The 17,180-nt window shown below is 34.2% G+C and overlaps 1 protein-coding gene across 1 annotated transcript in view; it reads left to right on the top strand.

Annotated features, from left to right (window-relative positions):
• Positions 1–1,589: 1,589 nt before the first annotated feature.
• SLC39A10 (solute carrier family 39 member 10) overlaps positions 1,590–17,180 on the top strand; it is a gene marked incomplete at its 3' end in the record, with an annotated part of 361,744 nt that continues 346,153 nt past the window's right edge. Inside the window, exon 1 of the mRNA XM_080689821.1 lies at positions 1,590–1,686. The remainder of the gene's footprint in view (positions 1,687–17,180) is intronic.

Genomic DNA, 17,180 nt, shown 5'->3' with positions numbered 1-17,180 from the left:
GTAATAGCCTCAATTCAAAGTATAAAAAGCAGATTAGGACACATGGAGAATAGAGTCTAGCTCCTAGAAGGTGATCACTCCAAAAATGAATGCATAGTCTCTAATTTAGAAAAAAAAAATCTGACAGCAGGAATTTGACATTGAAGAAATATGGGCCCATTTTAAGAGAGCTAACCTAAGAATAATTGAAATAAGGAGAGAAAAAAAGGTGAAACGAAAAGGATCAATAATCTCTTCAAGAAAGTGATTGCAGAAAATTTTCCAAACATAGAGCAAGAGGTCGATACACAGGTCCAGGAAACCTATAGAACTCCCTTTAGACAGGATCAGAGAAGAGGATACCCATGCCACATAACTGTCAAAATGACTAATGTGGAAACCAAGGAGAGAATCTTAAAGGCAACAAAAACAAAAGGCCAAGTGACATTCAGAGGCAAACCAATTAGAACCACTCCAGACGTCCCAAACCAAGTCATGAAAGTCAGAAGGGCGTGTAGTAACATATGCCAAACTCTGAAAGAAAACAACTTCTAGCCAAAAATTTCCTACCCAGCAAAACTATCTATCAGATTAGATGGGGAAATAAGAAGCTTCCATGACAAACAGAAACTGAAGGAATTTATATCTTCAAAACCAGCACTAGAAAAAATACTCAAGGAGATTAACTGCAAAGAAGAAATAGGTAATACATGCCAGAACCAAAGAAACAAGATTTCCCATCAAGCAGACAACTAAGCAAAGAAGAATAAACAGTATCTCAAACAGAAATAAACTCTTAACATGTTAGGAATTAAAAATTATCTCTCAATAATCACACTGAATGTAAACGACCACAACTCCACAATAAAAAGACATAAAGTGGCAAATTGGATAAAAACAAGAATCCATCCATCTGCTGCTTACAAGAAACACACCTTACAATTAAAGATAGGAACAAACTCAAGGTAAAGGGCTGGAGCAAAGTAATCCATGCTAATGGAACTCGAAGACAAGCAGGAGTAGCAACTATGATATCAGACAAGTTAGACTTCAAACCCAAACTTATTAGAAGAGACAAAGAAGGTCACATTTTACTGGTAAAAGGAGTAATCCAGCAAGAGGAAATAACAATAATCAACATCTATGCCCCAAACATATGTGCAGCAACTTTCATAAATCAAACACTTTGTGACATGAAGTCACACATAAATCCCAATACAACAATACTGGGAGACTTCAACACACCGCTCACAACACTAGACTGATCTTTCAGACAAAGGGTCAGTAAAGATGCCTCAGAACTAAAGAACACCATTAACCAAATGAACCTGTTGAACACATATAGAATATTTCACCCAACAACAGCGGAGTTTACATTTTTCTCAGCTGCTCACGGAACCTTCTCCAACATAGATCACATCCTGGGACACAAAATGAGCACTAGCAAATTTTAAAAATGTTACATACTTCCCTGTGTCATTTCAGACCATAATGAAATAAAACCAGAAACCAACTATAAGAAGACCCATAGAAACAACATAAACATGTGAAGACTGAACACCACACTTCTGAATGAAGAATGGGTCATAAAAGATGTAAGAGGTGAAATCAAGAAATTTCTAGAAACAAATGAAAACAAAGATACAACATATCAAAATCTCTGGGACACTTTGAAGGCAGTATTAAGAGGAAAATTTATAGCACTGAGTGCTCATATAAGAAAAACAGAAAATCTTCAAATAAATAACCTAACATCACACCTCAAAGCCCTTGAAAAGCAGGAACAATTGAACCTCAAAGCCAGTAGAAGACAGGAAATTATTAAAATTAGAGCACAAATTAATGAAATAGAAAATAAAAAAATAATACAGAAAATCAACAAAACCAAAAGCTGGTTTCTTGAAAAAATTAACAAGATACATAAACCACTAGCCAACCTAACTAAAAAAAAGAATCAACCCAAATTATGAAGATAAGAGATGAAAACAGAGAAATTACTACTGACAGTGTAGAAATCCAGAGGATTATCAGAACCTACTTTGAAAAACTATACTCCAACAAAATGAAAAATCTGGAGGAAAGCGACAAATTCCTAGATAAATACAACCTTTCTAAACTGAGTCAAGATGATATAGAACACTTAAACCAACCAATAACAATCAAAGAGATTGAAACAGCAATAAAGAGCTTACCATCAAAGAAAAGCCCAGGACCAGATGGTTTCCCAAGTGAATTCTATAAAACCTATATAGAAGCCGGGCGTGGTGGCGCACGCTTGTAATCCCCGCGCTTGGGAGGCAGAGACAGGAGGATCGCGCAGGTTTGAAGCCAGCCGCGCGTGCTGGCTTAGGAGACCCTGTTTCCAAATAAAAATGTAAAAATAGGTCTGGGAGTGTAGCCCGGAGGTAGAAGGGCTTCCAGAAACCCCAGTACCACCAAAAAAATAAAAATAAAAAAAAATAAAACCTATATAGAAGAGCTAACCCCAATACTCCTCAAACTATTTCACGAAATAGAAAAAACCAGGACTCTCCCAAACACATTCTATGAAGCCAACATCACACTAATACCCAAACCGAATAAAGACAGTTCAAGGAAGGAAAATTACAGGCCTATATCTCTTATGAACTTGGATGCAAAACTGCTAAACAAAATACTCGCAACACGCATTCAAAACCACAGAAAGAAAATCATACACCATGACCAGGTAGGGTCCATCCCAGGGATGCAAGGCTGGTTCAACATACGAAAATCAATCCATGTAATTCACCATATAAACAGAACCAAGGACAAAAATCACATGATCATGTCAATAGACACTGAAGAAGCATTTGATAAAATTTAACATCCATTTATGATTAAAAAAAAAAACACTGCAGAGAATTGGAATAGAAGGAACATATCTCAACATTATTAAGGCAATCTACAATAAGCCCACTGCCAACATCATATTAAATGGGGAAAAACTTCAAGAATTCCCCCTAAAAACAGGGATGAGACAAGGATGTCCATTATCACCACTTCTCTTCAATATAGTACTAGAGACTCTAGCCAAAGCAATGAGGCAAGAAAAGGAAATCAGAGGAATACAAATAGGAAAAGAAGAACTCAAACTTTCACTCTTTGCAGATGACATGATACTATATTTAGAAAACCCAACAAACTCAACCAAAAGGCTTATAAAACTGATCAATACATTCAGCAAAGTATCTGGATACAAAATCAATCTTAAAAAATCAAGGTTTCCTGTACACCAACCATAAATCCGCTGAAAAAGAAATTCAGAAAACACTTCCACTCAGGATCTCCCACAAAAAAATAAAATAAAATACTTAGGAATAAACTTGACCAAGGAGGTAAAAGATCTCTACAAAGAAAATTATAAAACACTGAAAAAATAATTCAAAAAAGATCTTAGAAGATGGAAGGATCTTCCATGTTCATGGATTGGCAGAATAAATATCATTAAAATGGCCATCCTTCCAAAAGTGATCCACAGATTTAACGCAAGGCCCATTAAACTACCAAGATTATTCCTCACAGACATAGAAAAATCAGTCCTTAAATTTATCTGGAATAACAAAAAGCCCAGAATAGCCAAGGTAGTTCTCAGCAACAAAAGCCATGCAGGAAGAATCACAATACCTGACTTTAAACTATACCGCAAAGCCATTGTAATAAAAACAGCATGGTACTGGCAAAAACAAAAAGAAAAAAAAAAAAAGAAAAAACAGATACATAGACCAGTGAAGCAGAATAGAAGACCCAGAAACAAGTTCACACACTTTCAGCCAATTGATATTTGACAAAGGGGCCAAAAACATACACTGGAGAAAAGATATCCTGTTCAACAAATGGTGTTGGCAAAACTGGCTAGCCATATGCAGAAAATTGGAAATTAATCCCACTTTCTCACCCTGTACAAAAGTCAATTCAAGATGGATCAAAGACTTGGAAATCAAGCCAGAGACCTTGAAGCTCCTTGAAGAGGGCATAGGTCCAACACTGCAACACATAGACATAGATAAACACTTTCTCAACAAGACCCCAAAGGCACAACAAATTAAAAGGTGCATCAATACATGGGATTGCATGAACCTGAAGAGCTTCTGTTCAGCAAAGGAAACTATCAAGAACCTCAATTGAGAGCCAACAGAATGGAAAAAGATTTTTGCCACCTACACCACCGATAGAGGACTAATACCTAGAATATACAGAGAACTCAAGAAACTCAACACTAAAAAAACAAATCATCCAATCAAGAAATGGGCAAGAGAACTTAATAGACACTTAATGAAAGAAGAAATTCCAATGTCCAATAAATGCATGTAAAAATGCTCAACATTACTGACAATCAGAGAAATGCAAATCAAAACTACCCTGAGAGTTCACCTAACTCCAACTAGAATGGCAATCATTCAAAACACAAACAACAACAAATGCTGGTGAGGATGTGGAGAAGTGGGAACTCTAAGACATTGTTGGTGGGATTGCAAATTAGTGCAACCACTTTGGAAAACAGTATAGAGAATCCTCAGAAGAATGGAAAAAAAATATACCATTTGATCCAGCAATACCACTTCTGGGTATCTACCCAAAAGATAGGAAACCAAACTATCAAACTAATGCATGTATATCTATGTTCATAGCTGCACAATTCACCATAGCCAAACTATAGAACCAGCCAAGATGTCTATCAACAGATGAATGAATTACAAAACTGTGGGATATGTATACAATGGAATTTTACTCAGCCATTAAAAAAAAAACACCTCAATTTCATCATTTTCAGGGAAATGTATGGAACTGGAAGACATTATGCTAAGTGAGATTAGTCAATCACAAAAAATAAGAAATCAGATGCTTTCCCTAAAATGTGAGAGTTAGGGAGAAATGGGTCATAGGAGGAACTCTAGATGAAAAAAGAAATCCTATAGAGGAGCAAACAAGGCAACTTTGTAAAGGAGGAGAAAGGAGGGGGGAAGAAGAAAATCTCTAAAACACACAATGTACTTAAACATATCGAAGTCAACCACTAAGCCAAGCAAGAGAAGGAGGGACTGGGAGAGAATGGGGTGGGAATTGGGTAGGGGTTAAATCAGTGATGTGTACATGTATATACGCACAAGTTTTTTATCCCAATATGATGTATGAATATAATGCACCAATAAAAAAATTTTTTTAAAGGTTCAATTTCCCCTTTTATATATATGCTTTAATGAGTTTTCTTGCGCCCACTTCCCTTCAAGCTAATGTCAGTTATTTGATATGTATCTTTTCATGTTTTTCTTGAGTTCAATCAAACATTTATCTATGAAAAGTTATATAGAAACATTTTTGTTGTTCTTGTCATAATTCAAAACTAGGACCATATTATACAAATATGTTTTTACACTCAACAAGAGAGTATAGATATCCCTCTACCTGGTTTCTTTAATATTTGCATAAAATTTGAGAATATGAAATAATTAGTTTATTCAATAATTTCCTACTTTTGGGTATTCATTTTTGTTTTTATCTGTTTATAACTTATCAGGTATTTTGTATTAAATATTTTTCTATTGAAAAATGTCCAGAACTAAGAATTATTAGACATCAAGACTACTGTTTTTGTATCAACAACTGTCTACCTTCCCCAAAAAGATTTCCAAGATGAAGAGTTGTTAGAATTCATGTAGAAGAGATGAAAACAAACACATAATACTTGAGTATGCAAAAGAAATATAAATGTTATTTTCCAGAACTGAATTCATCTTTTTACAAGCTCCCATTGAATAGTGGAGAGTTTTGACTATTGGAAGTTGCTGGGGATACCATGCCAATATACAGTATTTCAGGTTCTTACTGATTTTAATTTCATTGGAGATATCTCAGTCTTTTAAGTGAATAATCTGTCATTCAGAAATTCTTCTATTTTCTTTCTTCTCCCTAATGGGACATCTGGCTTAATGGCAGGACTTCCTTGACTCCACTGTAATGTGGGAGGGGTCCTTATGATGTTTCAAGTCATTCTGACCCATTCTCTGGTCTGCTATTGGTCTCTGCTAAAGGGTTTCTGACCAACGGCCTCTTTTTCTAAGGCATGGTTCATCTGTTTGCTATTCCAGACTGAAGTTTATGGGTCCAGCCATTTACTTCTATTCATTAAATTATCATATCTTCATTAAATTACTATATATTTAGGTGAATTTAAAAGCCTCACAAATTCTTTCACCTCCTAAACATTCCATTCCTCCCTCCATTGTCCAACAAGAAAAGCAAGATCTCCAACTGGCCACATATAGGTCATGGCAAACAGGAACCCTGATCTCAGCTCAACTAACTCACCACCTTTCTTCACCAATGCTTTGTTAGTTCTCCTCCACAGTGTTTTGAGTCTACACTAGAGCTTTCCTCAGATGCTAATGAACCATGCCCACAGTCCTCCAAATCACTTCAAAATTTATCTCTTCTTATTCCATCAGCTCTATAAAAGGAAGACTTTCCTCCTCTCCTACATAGGAGACATTTCTATTTATCCCTGGCTTACAGAGACTCTGGCATTCAAACCCATCAGATCTTGCTCTTAATATATTGATGAGACCTTGAAGATTTTAGAAAAATCATTCTTTGTCTACAATGCCTAACTTTGGAGCAATACTATTTTAATTCCAACTAAATATACTTTTTGGCATATATGCCATTTCGATGATAATCTTCTTAGAGGCAAAAAAAAATGGTCATTCCTAGTTAGGAGGTCAGATAATGAGGCAATAAACAATGTAGTGCTAGAGCAACACTCTCTGAAGAACCAGAAGCAGCTGAATTAAATCAGTGCCAGAGTGGGACAGTCAAGATTAGCCATAGACTTGAAATAATATGGTTTAGAAATCTCATTAAAATGAGAAGGAAGAAACTAGCCACCATGGCAGTCTTCAAGGAACACAATCAAATTTTTATTTCATAACTCAGTTACCAGGGTGACCTGGGAAACCAGGTATGCATAGGTATGATTCAGTCTATTGATATCAGACACCCAAATCTCACAATTCTAACAAATGGGAAAAAAGTAACTTCTTTAAATAAGTTAAGAAACCTTCTTGCAACTAGTTAGAACTTGGGTCCTAAAAAGACCAGGAATGTTTATCTTAATTTGTCTCTAGTATAGCAAGATTTACAAATAGAATTCCCATATAGGCACTCATTTCTGGCTTTTTAGGACACCTTCCATTATGAGATAAATTCCTCAATAATCTGTGACTGTTCAAAGTTTTGGAAAAGTAGGAACAGATGGCTTTGTTTGAACTGTGACAAAGAAATCTAGTGACCACCATAACCAGGAGAGGAAATATTCAATGAATGAATGAATAGCCCATATTCCCTTTCTTCAGGAGACCCTTCTGCTCGAGAAAGGAGTAAATGCTGATTGATATTTGGCGCTCTTTCCTTATGAACAATTCTGAGTTCCCCAAAACTTAAATTTAGTACAAATAAACTTGACAAACAAAGCCTTAGTAAGGCTATCTTAGAAGAAAAAGACTGGCTAAAAAGCAGTTTTGCTATTTATTATTTGTTTGCTCGGTGACTCTGTGTGTGTGTGTGTGTGTGTGTGTGTGTGTGTGTGTGTGTGTGTGTGTTTACAGGAGATTGAACCCAGGGGTATTCTACCTCTGACCTATATCCCCATCCCTTTTTATTTTAACTTAATCTTTTTTTTTTTTTTTCCGGTACTGGGGATGGAACCAAGAGGCGAGGCATTCTACCTCTGAGCTATACGCCCAGCTTTATTTTTCATTTTTTATTTTGAAACAGGGTCTCACTGAATTGCAAAGGGCCTCATTAAGTAGTAGCTGGGGCTGTCCAAGAACCTCAATCTCCTTATCTCAGCCTCCCAAATGCTGGGATTACAAGTATACACCACCACGCCCAGCTTTAATTTTTAAATTTTGAAACAGGTCTTACTAACTTATTGAAAGCCTCACTAAGTTGCTGAGCCCAACCTGAAACCTGCAATCATTATTTTTTAGTCTCCCAAATACTGGAATCACAAGCATGCACCACCATGCCCAGCTCCATGAAGAGGGATTTTGAAGAAAAGGCTGGTGTTCAGGCAAAGAACTAAAAAGAACTAAAAAAGGAAATGGGAGAGGGTGGTTAATAAAAACAGGTGTTTTGTGATAGGGAGAAATGGTTAAAGAATATTTTAAGACATCTATAAGTGTATTGAGAAAGGTAATTCCATCATTAACTTTCTTTTAATCTTCAACAGTTCTGGAATTGCAGTTCTCTCTCTGTCTCTCTGGTGTGTGTGTGTGTGTGTGTGTGTGTGTGTGTGTGTGTGTGTTTTATTATTTTGTTTTGTTTTTTCAGTGCTTGAACCCAGGGCTTTATGTATGCTAGTCAAGTGCTCTACCACTGAACTACATACCCCAGTCTATATGTACTATATGTATGTTTTAAATAACAATCGATGCTGCTGTTAACCAGATAGATCAGTTTTTTCAGGTTGTATATATGACAGTCATATTTTAATAAAATGTATCACTTTATGTTTTTCTACTTTTAATCCTATTAATTTAATAATGATTATTATGTTATTTTATAAAAATTTTTAGAACTTCAGAGCTAGAAAATATTATAAATTTTTTCCAGTCCCATATCATCATTTACTAAGTAAAGTGAAGGCTAGTGAGGATAAGAAGTTCCAAATATAATTCAGCTAGTTACAGAGGCAATAAGAAAAAGAGACAGATCAAGTATCAAGTTTCTTAATTCTACTCCAGTGCAATTCTCTCTATAGAAGAAAAATTGCCTTGAACCTGGTGAAAGACAACCTTTTCCTTTAGGGAAGAAATTAACATTTCTTGAAAAATGCTTAAGCAAATTTCTCACAGAGTTTAATTAAAATCTTGTTATGGGACACTTTCCTTCCCACACAGCTGTCAATCTAGAGTAACCTTTAACCAGACATTTTTTTCATATATTTCTAATCCAATGACTCCTAAATTTTACTACACATTTAAATCACGCAGAGATTATTTTGAAATTTCTGATGTCCAGATCAAACCCCATATCAATTATTTCAGGATGTACAGGGGTGGAAGTCAGGTGCCAATATTCAATATCTTTTAAAGCTCCTTCCTTGGGTTGACTTAATGTGTGGCAAAGTTTAGAAATTATTAAGAGTCATTAAGAATTACTATATATTTTCTCTCTCTCCATTTTCTTTCTCTCTCCATTTCAGTATCTTGTTCTTTTTTTTTTTTTTCTCAAATGGCCTTCTAGAAGAAATATACCTTAAAGGAAAGAGATTTCCTTTTAAGATTAGGAACAAGACAAGGATGTCTACTTTCTTCACTCCTTTTCAATATAGTACTTGAGACTCTAGCCCAAGAAGTAAGGCAAGAGAAGGTAATCAAAAGAACATGAATAACAAAAGAAAAACTAAAATTTTCTTTATCTGCAAATGGCATAATTCTATACTTAGAAGACCCAATAAACTCAATCAAAAGACTTTTAGAACTAATTAACAAATTCAACAGTGTCTGGATACACATTCAACCTTTAAAAAATCAGAAGCTCGCAGGGCATGGTGGCTTGTAATGCCCGCCCTTGGGAGGTGGAGACAGGAGGATCGTGCTGGCTTAAGAGACCCTGTTTCCAAATAAAAATATTTTTAAAAGGTCTGGGAGTGTAGCCCGGAGGTAGAAGTGTTTCCAGGAACCCCAGTACCACCAAAAAATAAAATAAAATAAAATCAGAAGCTGTTTTATATGCCAACCATAAATCCCTGAGAAGAAATCCAGAAAACAATTTTATTCATGATAAACTGAAAAACAATAAAATACTTAGAAATAAATCTAACCAAAAAAGTAAAAGTCCTCTACGATGAAAATTATAAAACACTCAAGAAAGAAATTGAAGACAATCGTAGAAGATGAAAGGATATCCCATACTTTTGAATTGGCAGAATAAATATTATCAAAATAACCATCCTTTCAAAAGTAATTTACAGGTTTAATGCAATCCCTATTAAAATACCATGGTCTTCTTTGAAAATCTAGAGAAATCAGTCCTTAAATTCATATGAATCCAAATAAGACCAAAAATCGCCAGAATAGTTCTCAGCAATAAGAATCATGCAGGAGGTATCACAATACTTAACTTCAAACTATAATACAGAGGCAGCGTAATGAAAATGTATGGTATCGGCACAAAAGCAGACACATAAACCAATAGAGCAGAATAAAAAATTCAGAAACAAACTTACATACTTACGGCCAATTGATTTTTGAAAAAGAGGCTAAAAATATATGCTGGAAAAATAAGATAGACTTTTCAACAAATGATGTTGGCAAAACTGGTTATCCAAACGCAACAAAAAAGGAAAATAGTATGCTAAGTTAGACTAGTCAGTCAAAAAAAGTAAAAGGTCAGATGTTTTCCCTCCTATGAGAAAGCTAGGGAGAAATTGAGACCTGGGAAGAACTCCAGCCAAAGAAGGAAAAATCTTTGTTGAGTGAAGAAGATGACCTAGCCGAGAAAGACACAAGTTGGAAGAAAGACTTGAAGAGGGAGACACTTCAATTGTTATGATGTACATTCACAAACTTAATGATGGATGCCAATCACTGTGTGAAACATGGAGGTGGGGAGGGAGAGGGAGAGGGTGGGGACTGGGGGAGGGCTCAACAAGCGCTGTATGCATGTATGCCTCTAGCACCCTGAACTTCTCCAAGATGTATGATTAGAATGTACCCATAAATAAATTAAAATTTAAATTTTAAGAAATTGCCCTACTAAAAGTAAATCTTGGAAATGCCCTATAAGAAGCTTTTCCTCCAGCATATATCAACTATATTTCTAAAATTTCTCTCTCCTTACATTATCTTTTCATATTAACATGCTCAGATACTTCAAGAAACAACACTTTCGAAAAATTTTTAAAAATCCATTCTTTAACCTTTTTACAGATACAGTATTAAAAGCTAAGATAATGTAGTTATGTAGGATAAATAAAATCACAACAATCTACTGCCAGAAAAAAGTCTTTAATTAACACTAAATAACTATTTAACAAAGCATTTTCTGCCTCTTCCATGATTGTGGAAGTGCTTGCTTGCTCTTCATTAGACAATTATTGGACTGCTAATGCCTTTATGAGCTCTAATCACTTTTTTTGGCCTCTTCCCATCCATAGCTGTTTCTCTAATTGAGTTTACCATGAAAGTACATTATGCTGTTGTTCATCATAGATTGACAGACCAATTTACAGCCTTCCTAAACAGTCACAGAACTACAGTGTCTGACAAAGAAAATACCTACATTATTTAAAATCTTATTTTGCTGTTTTGATTAGCTATTTTCCTAAACTATACATTAGAGTTAAACTCTTCATATACATATATATATATATATATATATATGCAGTGTGTGTATGTGTCTATATATACACATATACATATTATTTTGTGTATATGTACAAATATACACAAAATAATTTTATGAAATTAGTGTTATTATTGAAATTTTTAATTAAAGGGGAAGAAAATCCCAATGTTAATTAATCCGGGAGAATTTTTATTTAGATCTAGGAAGAGTTTCATATACTGGGGTTACTCAAAGTTCATGGTCATTTGTCAGCTTCAGTTGGATAGAATCAACTATGATGAAACCCAGTATTCAGTTTTCAATGTTCCTAAAAATAAAACTGCTATAAGATAAAAAATATTACTTTTCAGTTTCTCTTCTTGGTCTTTCTTCACCCTGAATAATAAAACCGGCACAAAAAAGATAAACTAATGATCAGACTTTAGGGTATACATCACTGTAATGGTTTTGAATATCACTTTCACAAAATTTTCTTGTGTTTCTTAAAGTTACTTAAGTTTCCTTTTGAGGAGAAATAATCTAATCATGAACATGCAGAATGATGGGTGATCAAAAGCACTTGAGGCCCTATTAACAATACATCTGACAACAACAATGAGAAGTGAGAAATGCCTATAAAGCATCCTTTAAGCCATTTTCCATTTAAGCATTCACAAAACAAGCAATAAACAACCCACCTCATGTATCTGTGCGTACAGCTGGTTTCTTGAATTATACATAAGGACATAAATGCAATTGGAATTGTTAACAAGCACACAAATGCTACCTTATTTAGTGAGTAAAGAACCTGAAATTATTCTATTGCCCAGTACCTTAGCCATCTGCAAGTGAATCCATTAAGGCCCAAGTTTTCTATTTGAAAAATAAATTAAATATTTAAATGTCACTTCAAAGTTACCATAAATGGATTATTCATTTCTCAACTGAGGTTTTTATAGGAGTTCCACACCTATGATGATGGGACAAATTGGGCAACAGCGCTTTGGTTGAGTTTGTATAACAAACACAATCTACACAGCTTTATTTGCTATTAGTATCATTAGAAGGATAGTCTCAAATGAAGCATGTAAGAACGTCAAGCCAGGGGAGAAACCTGCACTCTAAGCAATAAAAAACAATATCTTCAACCTCCCCAGAAAGATTTTTATGTCAATAGACAGCTAGAAAAAAGAAGAATTAATTATGGAAATCAATATAGAAATATCAAAATCTAACATGATATATCCTTATCATATGATACCCTCCTTCCTGTCCCCAAGGCCTTCAAGTGAGATAATATACTATGGCATAATATACCAAGTCATATGCACATAGCCTGAAATATTGGTAAGTTCCAGCAGTTTACTTTTTAAATATTCTAAGTTATAATATAAAAGGATGGTTAGTCTGAGCAGAATAAAAAATGTTTACAGGGCCCATTTGTAGAGTTAAAAGGTATTGTTATCTCCTGTGATATGGTGCCATCAGCAGTACATTATGTGCATTATAGAAAATCTAATAACTTCTATAAGAAGAATTCATACTATATATTAAGGTAATACTACAAATATCTTAAAAAATTTTATCATTATTAGTTTTGTTTTTCATAAACCTAGTGGATTAATATTATGAACAAGAAAGGCATAATTTTTACAGATGATGTTACTAATTATGGGATAAACAAACAGAAATTAATTTTCATGGTTGAGTCTTATCATAATTGCTGCCAGTAATATTTTTAGCAGAATTCCTTGGTGGATAAAAATCTCCTTAGTGTTTCAGAAGGATAAAAAATCCAAGATAATTAAGTTTTCTGATAAAATTGTAACCTTGATGAATTTAACAAATAGGTGCGTATGTAGTTTTTTTCTAAAATTAGGATGCTCGGAAAAAATAAGAGAAATTTTGTTATTCAAAATAGTTAATAAGTTAAAACTCAAACATGTAGTACTATACTTAGGCACTGATCTTAATATCGGTTTATCTCTTTTAGGCTATTAAAAGCAAACTAGAAGCAATTTAATCTTGTCTCTATGGGAAGAATCTATAAAATATCTAAAGCATTGTTTTGGAGTGGAAAAATAAGGCATAAATAAATTTAAAAGGTGATAATGTTCAAAACTAAATGCTGCCAATTGACAACACTGACCATATGGGACACAAAAAGCTGAAACCAAGTCAAATTCAGAAAGGACTCTTGGACATCAGGCCACACCAATGCAAGATGTGAAGAAGACACTGTTAAGGTTTCCAAGGTCTAAACAAAGAAGCATATCACTTCTGCACAGTCATTAGTTAAGAGAGTAGCAGTAAATAAAACTACTGAAACCCAAAATTCAAGGGCAGACACAGGGCAGGGAAGAATGGTAAACAAGCAAAATGTACCCCATTAGGCCTGGAAATGTAGAAGCCAACTGATGTTGAGTGCCATTGGTTCAGGATGAATCCTAAGATACAAGTTTTTTGCTATCATCTCTTTTTTATATATAGATCATACAAGTAATTATTTAAGCTGAAACCCCTTTGAGTAAAACAAGGACATTAAAACTAATTAAAGTGCTTTATTTTAGAAATATTACTGACCAAAAACTTATTTTCATTATATTGTTGGCCTATTCAAATAGTACTTTAAATATTCCATCGAATAGCACTGAGTACTATCCATAACTTTTCTAAAAATTTGTCTCCATATCATGCCCTGGTAGTTTTCTGAGAAACTTATTTGCCTGTATTTTTCTACTCTTTTAACATTGTTTAAGCAATGATGTCTGTATTTTTCTTCAATAATTTAAAATTATTGACACCTACATTTGTTATTTTTCTGTAGACCATAATACTTTAAGAAATCTCTGAATAGGTGCTGAGATGCTTGGTAAAAAGCATAATTTATACCAAATAAGGCATGCTATCAATGGTAATTTTTGTATTGAAATGTGTGAATATTCCAATCCAAATATTTTCACAGATGCTGACTTTCAAGCTCAAAAAGCGCTTTCTAAAGCACTTCAACAAATTTTTTACAAGAAATCTTATCAAATAAGTCTTCTCTCTTCGTGATTCTTTTTAATGCTTTGCCAAACTTGGATGCTGTAAAATCATAGTCTTTCTCAGTTTCATTTCATTCTGTCTTTGAATACAAATTTATCTAATTAAAAATAGCTTCTTCAAAAGTTTCATCTCACAAGTCAAGCTATTTCAATATGCAGCTAAAGAATTTAAAATTTAAATATTATACTGCATTTGAAAGGATAAGCTAATTTGTTGAGTTCTGTCACTGAAAAAGTTCAGTGTCATAAGGTTTTGCCATCACTACAATTTTCTACAAGTTTCAAATGTGCTGAAATTTTTAGGAACTATGCTCAATCCATTAATTAAATTTTAAATTTATTTTTAAAAAAGGGGAATCAAAATTCAGAATTTGTTTAGATAAAAATTCTATATCACTGTAATTAAATTTAAGTTGATTTACAAAGAAATTCTCCAAAGTTTTAAATACCCCTAAAATCAATTTGATAATGGACAGTCAAAAGAGAAATAAATATACTATCAGGTTATAGTACTTCTTCTAAAATTGAATTCAGCTGTATCATGAAATCTGTGTTTCCCTGTTTATGTACTAAATATCTCTACATTTTTATAACTATAGATTGATAGAATTTCAGCTCTGATTGTTTAGGATATTGTACCACAATCATTTCCAAAAATGAGTTGTCATTTAATGAGAACATTACTTCTATCATGATCTTCTGCTTCACCAAAATATGTGTTCACATTACCATAAAAAACTAATTATTTTATCAACATTGTTGAATATTTTAACTCAATTCTCAGTTGCATTAATAATATTGTCAGTTGTTTCCGCTTGGAAAAAATGCACTTCCTAAGCTTTTTACTTCTAAGAATTGGATGATAATATCAAACCATTATAGGAACAAATAATTTTCTATTTGAAGTATCTTATGGCAGGATACCAAAAAATCTAACATCATTCAACAGATTGCAAAGCTGTACAAGTAGAACAAACACATAATCAGTGTCGTTCCATAGGTGTACAAACAAAAAAAATAAATCAAAGAGAGCAAAATTAACTTAGAAGAGTAGTTATTTGGTACAAATAAAGCATTGCGATTTCCAAACTGATATATTAAGGCACAAACTGCAGACATATCTGCTAAATTATGGTTGACATAACCTTCCTTAAAGAACCATTATTTTTTTAGATAAATACTAGTATTTTTTCAGTTGTATGTCTTCAGATTTTCACATTGTCATTTCCATCACTCTACCTGTGCCCTCTGTCATAAGTTGATAAAAATCCACAAATACTTATGGGAGTTATCCTCAAGAATCAAAGCTCAGGCCAGGCATGGTGGCGCACGCTTGTAATCCCAGCATTTGGGAGGCTGAGACAGGAGGATCCCGGTTTGCGGACAGCCTCAGCTACTTAGTGAGGCCCTCTGCAACTCAGTGAGACCCAGTTTCAAAATAAAGAATAAAAAATAGGGCAGGGGGGTGTAGCTCGGAGGTCAAATGCCCTTGGGTTCCATCCCCAGACCCACAAAAAAACAAAAAAAAAAAAGAATTCAAAGCTCACTATTTTACTTTTCGTTTTTATGTGCATTTCATTTTTTGAGTCATTATATATTAAAAGTGTTACCAAATACCAAAATATATGTGTTAAGATTTATAATATATAAGTGATAATACCATTGTAAAAAGAGCAGCCGTGTCACTCAAGATAATCCACAATAGGACACCTCAACCTTTGTCCTCTATACATTTTTTCATGTATGCCATAGGGGAAAGATCCATTCTCCTCTGAGCCCAGTGACTGGTGATGACTTCATGAACTTCAAGGGCTGTGGTGTGGACCACAGTGCAACTGGCTGGTGCCTCAAGAAGCTATCTCCCACCCTCAACTGAAATGAGGAGTGACCTGTTCCCTCTTTATTTCCTAGTGCAAACTGTTTTATCAGCAAGGGCATTTCCTGCTCTCCTCAAATGAGAGGAGTCAGATAGATGATGTTCAAAATGGGCCAGGTTGTTGGTAAATATCTTTCATACTTAACTATAATACAGGTTAGTGAGAGCTCTGATGATTGCACAAGTATCTACAAACACTGTGGCAGAAGCTGAAAGCACTAGCCCAGTGTATTTTAATGCAAATATTAATAATATGAAACTTCATTAAAAATGTTTAAGTCTAGGACAAATGGTCAATTAGAATAAAAACAGATATTACAGATATGAATTAGGACTGATGGTTTTCTTTTTTGTTGTTTTTTGTTGTTATTGTTTTGTGCTTTTTTTTGTTTGTTTGTTTTTGTGGGTCTGCAAATAGAACCCAGGAACATTCAACCTCTGAGCTACACTCCCTGCCCTATTTTTTTATTCTTTATTTTGAAACAGGGTCTCACTGAGTTGCAGAGGGCCTCGCTAAGTAGCTGAGGCTGTCTGCGAACCTAGATCCTCCAGTCTCAGCCTCCCGAATGCTGGGATTACAAGTGTGTGCCACCACACCAGCTTGATGATTTTCTTATATGAGCCCTCTCATACAAGGTTGGTAATCTGAAAACTATCTTTTTACTGTAATATCCACTCTTCAATTCATCGAATAAGTTTCCTTGTGCATCTTGCAAATGTTAAGTATTTACTTGATAAGAAAAAGACTTCTTTTTGCACTGAAACTTAAGAAATGTACCCCAAAGTTTATCATGGAGATAAAGGTTAGTAAGGACAGTAGCAGGGCTCAGGAACCACAGAAGTACTGACCACCTGATTTCTTTTAATATTTCTAAATTTATCACATAAAATGAACAAGTATATTCTTAAAAATCACCATCTATCTGGTT

This window comes from Muscardinus avellanarius, assembly GCF_963383645.1.
Source record: "Muscardinus avellanarius genome assembly, chromosome: 2".
In the NCBI taxonomy this organism is placed as follows: domain Eukaryota; kingdom Metazoa; phylum Chordata; class Mammalia; order Rodentia; family Gliridae; genus Muscardinus; species Muscardinus avellanarius.
The sequence above is the reverse complement of the archived record's forward strand: the minus strand, read 5'-3'. Positions and strand labels throughout refer to the sequence as shown.